The sequence below is a fragment of the Mus musculus genome, chromosome 17 (genome assembly GCF_000001635.26).
Source record: "Mus musculus strain C57BL/6J chromosome 17, GRCm38.p6 C57BL/6J".
NCBI lineage: Eukaryota > Metazoa > Chordata > Mammalia > Rodentia > Muridae > Mus > Mus musculus.
Window position 1 is genome coordinate 82,537,257 of NC_000083.6, and position 8,083 is coordinate 82,545,339.

The 8,083-nt window shown below is 35.2% G+C and overlaps 1 pseudogene; it reads left to right on the forward strand.

Moving 5' to 3' along the window:
* Positions 1,906 to 3,089, forward strand: Gm6594 (predicted pseudogene 6594; annotated as a pseudogene).

The window sequence follows — 8,083 nt, forward strand, 5'->3', positions numbered from 1 at the left end:
ACACATACACACTCACGCATACACACATACACACACACACAAATACACACTCACTCACATACACACATAAACACACACACACACACACACACACACACACACACACGAATCTACCATGTTGAAACATTTTGTTTGGTAGGCTTAAATGTTAATTAAAATAAATCTGGAGATACACCTAAATGATAGAGATCTTCTCTATCATGGCCAACACTCTGGATTTGGTCATCCAAAGCTCACCAAACAAAAAGAAGGAAAATCTACAGTGTCAACATCATACAGAAATTGCTACATGTTGAATGAGAGATCTTTTATTTCATGACGAGCACACTTAAAGAGTGGTGTTGGGATAATGGTAAAATGAAATCATATGCCTTGTTCTTCCTGAATTTATTAGCACATGTTAAATAAATAATTTTGAAAAGGCTACTATGTCAGTACTATAACTATTATCAAGTTTTCTGGAGTCATTCCAGTGGTAAAAATCCTACCATGGTGGACCAGAACTGAGACATAACTTTTCAAATAGTAACACTAAAAAAAGCATCCAGTAAACATGTGGTATACAATTTTTTCAGCCTTAAAATATTTCAGATAATGAATAATGTAAGTATATTAGAGTATACTTATCCATTTATCTCTGAGATAATCATTTACGTTATCTTTACACTGTACACGGTATCCAAGTATTTCACAAATACATGCTTTCATTTTTTCTCTCAATGACATAGCAAGTATCATAAAATCTTAACCATGCAACTGTGTGTGTGTGTGTGTAATGTTCTCAATAAATTTAAAAAATGTTGAAAAGATGATTTATGAGTTTGTATTTCCACCAGTAGATTATGAGGCTTCAAACTTTTTCATATCCTTAGCAATATTTGGTATTAGCCTAAAAGTTTGTAACTGGTAATTTGGATTTTTCTGTTACAAATTCTAAAGTTCTCTGTTGATTATGCCACTTCAATTGTGTTCTTTAAGTCCTTGACTTACTTTTTCAAACATTTAAAGATATTTTTCAGATGTAAAATAGTGATGAAAACATAATTTGCCAATTTTACATTTTATAGTTCACACATTTCCTGTTGTATGTGAAGAATTGTTTTCTAATCTAACATACTATCTTCTATGTCTTTTACGCATAATTTTAGGCTTTTTATGAAGATATATGGTTTATTTATTTTATTTTTCACATATTGCCTACCTGTAGATTTCCTTTTTGGCCTAGAAGTTATCCTGCCTATTATAACTCTTTACTTTTCTCTATTCTTCCAATATCTATGTAAATATATTTCTCTTTGTCTTGTTAAATTGGAAATTAAGCAGCAAAGTTGACCCAGAAAACAGCTATACTAAAACTGTATTATCTTCTGCTTTCTGTTCATCTCATAAAATGTCACTGACCAAGTTCAGAAAAGGTGGAAGATGCAGGAGGGGGAAAAAGAGCTAAGCTGCCTGCTCTTAGGCATTGGTAAGTATTATTTTAATATGGAAGCTCTCTGAACAGTATAACATGGGGTGTTTATCTACTGCATACATAAAATTCCTGATCCACAAAATTATCACTCACACTGTCAGTATAATCAACCAGGTTTGCTATCATAACATTTTAATTTTTAATTAATTGTGCAAAGAATTTTCACATAGATAAATTGCCCTTCCATTTACACAGAATACAATGATTGTTTCAGTGTAGTTTGGACATTAAATCTTGCAATTCACATGAGTTTTTCCTCACAGTAAAGCACGGACAGAGTATTTAGCACCATCTTGTTGCTTAGGTCAACTTAATGTGTAATGTGGCTTTCAGCTACAGGCATAAATGCACAGGGAAGTGAATACAATAAGAGCCAGAATGAAGTGAAATCTCCCATCAGGTAAAGTTCTAAGCAAAGATGTCTAGAGAGGGAGCAGTGTGAGGAAGCAGCAAGGACCACCCCTGGATGGAGCAAACCCGTGCGCTGCTGTATCCAGTGCTCAGCGCCGACGTCCCCTGCCGCCACCATGCCCAAAAGAAAGGCTGAAGGGGATGGTAAAGGAGACAAAACCAAGGTGAAGGATGAGCCACAGAGAAGATCTGCAAGGTTGTCTGCTAAACCTGCTCCTCCAAAGCCAGAGCCCAAACCTAAAAAGGCCCCTGCGAAGAAGGGAGAGAAGGTACCCAAGGGGAGGAAGGGGAAAGCCGGAAAGCCGACGCTGGGAAGGATGCAGGATGCGAATAATCCCGCAGAAAATGGAGATGCCAAAACAGACCAGGCACAGAAAGATGAAGGTGCTGGAGATGCCAAGTGATGTGTGCGCATTTTTGATAACTGTGTACTTCTGGTGATTGTACAGTTTGAAATACTATTTTTTATCAAGTTTTATAAAAATGCAGACTTTCGTTTTACTTTTTTTTTTTTAAGCTCTGTTGTTAGCACACAGAACACTTCATTACTGGGTTGGGGAAGGATCATGTGTCAGTAACAAAATCTCTCCCAAGCTGGATTGAGGATAGAAAACCTCTTTCCCTGATAATTTTGGAAGGCTCCTGTTGGCTCCCAGGAGAGATATCCTGGTCTTGACTTAGGTGGCCACCAAGTCACAACAATGCCTTGTGGTCTGGGAAAACTATAAATTCACTTTTATATCCTCTTCCCCCTGTACTATCAACATAGACTTAATTCCCTTAAAAACCAGAGACCTGTTGGAACCTGGCCCCCCAAGATTGGTTTCTCAGTCCATTGAGTGATGTGGACTTTGCAGTGACTTCATCGAGTGTTCTCAGAAGAGCACTGGTTCCTTTTATAAAAGATTGTGGATCTTCAGATTGATAATTCTGCCTGAAAATCAGGGTCGGCTTGTGAAAAGTTGTTAAAACAGCATCCTTAATGTGAAATGTTAACCCTCACTCTAAGCTACTTCCCCCTTTTCAAAGCATTGAATGAAGACTTCATTGGATTTTAGAGTGGCTTTCTGATTTTGGTAGTCTATACAAGAAGGGAATTTGGAAGTTCTTGTATATTGTTGATTGTCTGCCCATGTCCTGCCTGAAATACCATGATTGTTTATGAAAGTATCTTTAATAAAGCTGGTTACAGTTAGGCTTGAAAAAAAAAGATGTCTAGAGATATTAGAAACAGAAGGGATTTTAAGAGAGTAAAAGGTAATTATTCATTATTTACACTTCTATAAATATATAAATCTCATATATATACAAACTTTCTTAACAAAAGAAAACAAAATTGGACCTCATGACAATATTCATTTCCCTGAATTGTAAGGTGATTGTAGGTAATATTATCTACCATCTTATACCACCTATTCTGTACTCATTTTGTCTTTAGCAAGAACTTCAGATGGCAAAAGCTCTTTACCTGATAGGATGACCCAAAATTTTGTTATGTGATTGATGTAGTGTGCAGTGTTGGGAGTAAAACCCACTGAGCAACATCCGAAGTCCAATATTTTCAGGTTAGAGGGATGTGGATTATTTGTCTGAAATAGGTCCTGGTAATTTTCCACTAACATATATGACAAGGGTTGGTGAAACTATCCAATACAATAAGGGTGTCTCATGTTATAAACACAACCTTCCTTACCGTCTACCTTTGCTAGGAATCGTAATTCACTTTACCTCTTATTCACAATCACTCAACTAAACAGTACCGTAGTTCTTTATCTACATATTCATAAGCCTGGGGAGCTTTAAGCGGCCAGACAGCAGTTGTGGGAAATCTCATACACACACATACAATGAAATACAATCATATCTATCTCCCTCTTCTCCCTTTTAACCCGCTTCTTGTCCCCTCCAATACCACCACCTCACAATTTCATGTCTTTGCTTTTAATAATGCACTATATCCAATTGGGATTGCCCAAGTGTCCATGATTGCAGGGCCATCCTTGATATCATAGGGAACATACCAAAACATATTAAAAACATTTTCAAAAACCAATTATTCTCCCTCCTCTAATAACTATCTATGCTCATTAGCTTCTGAGTAGAGGATGGGATGTAGAAATTGTCTACTCTATTGCAACAGAATTTTGGATGGCTTGATTTTTGTGTAGGTCACCACAGCTGCAGTGAGTTCATGATTCTTACATATATGTCAGGCCCCAACAACAGCATTTCACAGCCCTACTCTCCACCCTCCATATCTCACTTCATCCCCACTTCTTCATTCTCAGTGTTCTCTAAGCACTAATGATGACAGTGAGGGGAGGTGATAATATAGAACTCAGTACCATGTAGGTGTGAGCACTCCATTTCTTATTCTCAGTACAATGGTCAGTCTAAGTTCCCACACTGACTGTCATCCACTGTAAAAAGAAGCTTCTCTGAGTGAGGCTGAGAGCAGTCAAGATTCGTAGGCATAAACATAACTATTTACAAGGTAGTTTGACAGCACAACCACTTAGCAAACTAAAATCAGGGCCTATGACCTCTATACCAATGAGCTGTTGACCAGGATTACAATATCAGTCATGAAATCCAAACAGAATGTGGTTAGATAAGCTATAATAGCTGTACCACTGTTGTAGCACATTTTGCCTAGTGGGTTAACATTGCAGCATACAGAGCCTAGTGCTTGATTAAACCAAAGACTCATTTTGTCCCCCAGAAGCATACATAGCAGATTCCGGCATGATGAAATCCTACCAGCAAGTCAGAAGTATCCTTAATACTCAATACGATCTTTTCAGGCCATTCTACTGTTTCCTTTTGTTCTGGCTTTAGTGATTTCCCCCTTACTGATACACAAAAGATGTTTAGCTTTTCTCTCAAGAGTTTAGGTAAGCAATTTTTTCATCAACTACACACACACACACACACACACACACACACACACACACACTTTGGCTTATTTACAGCATTTTGCATGCAGATAGTGTAGATTAAACATCTGTCATGGACATACTATTTCTCTTTTAAAAGATAGTATCAAATTGCTCTCAGTAGAGATTCAATTTTCTTCTCCCATAAAAAAATGAAAAGTGTCTATTTATTCAAGCCATAACCAAAATAAGTAGTTTGTAACTGAACATTCCATATTTTTGTTAACCTTATAACTATAAAATGTTATCACATTATGACTTCAATAAACAATAATATCTTAATAAAATATTAATATATTAATAAATATTACAAATGATTTAAAAACCTTTAAATTTTGCTGTAGTATTGGTTTTCTGAGCTTAGTATTTGTCCATCGGGGAGAAATATTCACAACAAATTTACACAAACTAAGAAAACTAGCACATTTTATGTATGAAATATTTTCAAATTCAAATATCTCCTTCATGTAATATTTTTAGGACTCTAAGAGGTAATGTTAAAAGCAGATTTTCACAGACTTTTTTTTGAGAATGAACTGAAGTGCTAAGTACAGGAAGAATGTGGAAGGAATCAGAAATTAGTCAACTGGTCACATTTCCAGGAAATCATGTTTTCAGAGAATGTGACCAGTTTTCTCCTGTCTCTATAAAAATGCTGCATAGAAAGGAAAAATATATTGATTTTTTCCATTCTTAGTGATAAAAAATAAATACTTCCTAAGGTGAGAACTTGGGATCTGTATTTCAGAGAAGTCATTGAAAACACAAGCTGGGGAAGCCTAGTCAATCCTCTACCACTGTAACCTGCTAAGACCACAATGGACCATGATACTCCCAACAAACCTCCTTATATGATGAGATGAGACAGTCACTTAAACTCCTAGACATTCTTTGTTTAGACCACTAATCCTAATACCTAGTAATGAGAACATTAGACAAATCCCAATTTATAGACAATCAATAAAACACCTGATCACTGTCAGATACCAAGACTCAAGGTCATGAGATAAAAGATAATAAGAAGCTAGTATGTATTAGAATAGTCTACAGACATATAACATCTATATGCAGCATCTTAGGTATGTCTAGAAGGAAGAATACACAAGTGAGAAAATGTTAAACTCAGAATGTAATGTGAAGTCACTATCTATCCCAGTATTTGGATTTTTGTTGTTTTAGATATAACAGTATTTCTTTTATGAAATTTAGTGCATCTCAATTAGGTACATGTATGTCTAGAATTGTAATATCCTTTTGGTGGATTGTTTATTTCTAAATATGAGATATTATCTCTGGGGTCAATAGAATATTTCCTGTATGTATGTGATTTCAGAGAAGATAGCTTAGTATTGGATAAAAAATCGGGGCCCTCTTCCTGAGGAAGACTATTTTGTCCCATTTTCAGGATTCCTTAGTTGCCTGTAGTTCCTTGCTTACTTCTGGGATCCCATGAGATTTGCCTTCCATGTTAGCTTGCCTGCTGTGTCCATATTGTTTTGTAACATGCTTATTCTATAACTAATACTATGTAAACATCTTCCTTTCTCCATGTGATCTTTGTCATTATTTTAATGCACTTAATATAAGTTGAGTTTATCTGTTATATGTGTTATGTCAGGCTGTATCTAGCAAATTTCTACCATAAATAGGAGGTAGCTTATATTTGTCAATAATTTAAAGAAATGGTGGAAATTCTTAAATCAGGATGTTTTTTTTAGGTTTCATAAAGATTAACTTGTCTAATATTGGGTTTGTTTCTAAAGCTGTCTTTAGGTGCTTCCAACCTATCACATTGAAAATGCTCATAGCTCCCAGTTTCCTCAAAACACCAGCAGTATATTTATTTATCACAGTAGTAGGTCCAAATGCTTATATTTTATTGTTGTGATTATTGGTAAAATGGGTGATTTTGGATGATGTCAGTTACTTTACAAACTTTTTTTTTACTCAATACATCTATGCTTTATAACATGTTTGTGTATGTATGCATGCATGCATGATAAAATAGTCAAAGGAATTAACATATTCACCATTTTACACAACTACATTTTGTATATAGTAATGTCACTGAAAATATCATATTTCTCGTATATGATAAAATATTAAATAAAATCCTCCTGCTGTATGTAAGATGTTTTCATTCAGCTTATTCTCTTCCTGAACATTATCTATCCTCTCCTTTCAAAGTTTTTATCATTTTAGTGTCAGTACACATGAAGACTGCCTCAAAGAATTCCCTTCCATGTCTCTAAAATTAGCAAAAGTCACATTCCTAAGCTTTTTTAAATAGTGATATAAGATAGTCCATAGAAAACTCTGACAAGTTGTATCTAACTGAACAGAGAAAATACATCTGAAAGCCAGCCCCATTTTTCAGTGGGCACTTGGAAGCACATTTAAAAATAAATCAAGACTTTTCAGTGCAGAGAAGAAAAACATTGTTTCAAGTTGAATTTAAATATATTGTGGGAAAGATATATTTAGGCTATAATTATGGTGACCTCTAGAAGTCATGTATGGTATACCAAATATCTTCTCCAGGTGAAATGGGTGTGAATTGCTTTAGAAATGGAAGTACTAATACTAAAGGCATGAATTTTAACTGTAATATTTTTTGGATCTCAGACAACTGTCTCTGAGTCCCCTGCCAGGTATTTCACTCTGAAATAAGCCACACTTCTTTCAGCTCATACCTCAATGTCAGTGCGGTTCCATCATTTGTAAAACAGCAAGTTATAAAGGACTAGACATGAATAATCTGTCCCAAATATGTTATATGATGCTTTGGGTTGCCCAATAACGGTATAATACATCTCCCTTTAAAAAAAATGAGTATCATTTGAAAGCATCATGTGTATTTAAAGTATACAATTTAATGGTTCCATAGGTGGCTACTATTGGGGAGGCAGGGATTAGAGTACCTAATATCTTCTAGTCTATCAGCAAATTTCTTGTATATAAAAAAAGTGTATACATTGAAATCACATTTAGCATATAAAATTTCCAGAACTTGTTCATCCTGTGTAACTGAGACTTTGTGTCCTTTAGCACACATTTCCCCATGTATCCTTAGTGGACAAAATAAGTCTCTGCCTCATTAAGTTGACATTCTTATGTTCCATGTATGAACAGTTTGCAACATGTGTCATTTTACTTTATTATATCCTTCAGGTTCAGCTAAGTTATCACATGGGCAAAATTCCCTTTATACAGCTAAACAATGTTCCATTTTGCATGTACATAGAAATATAAAATAAAGATC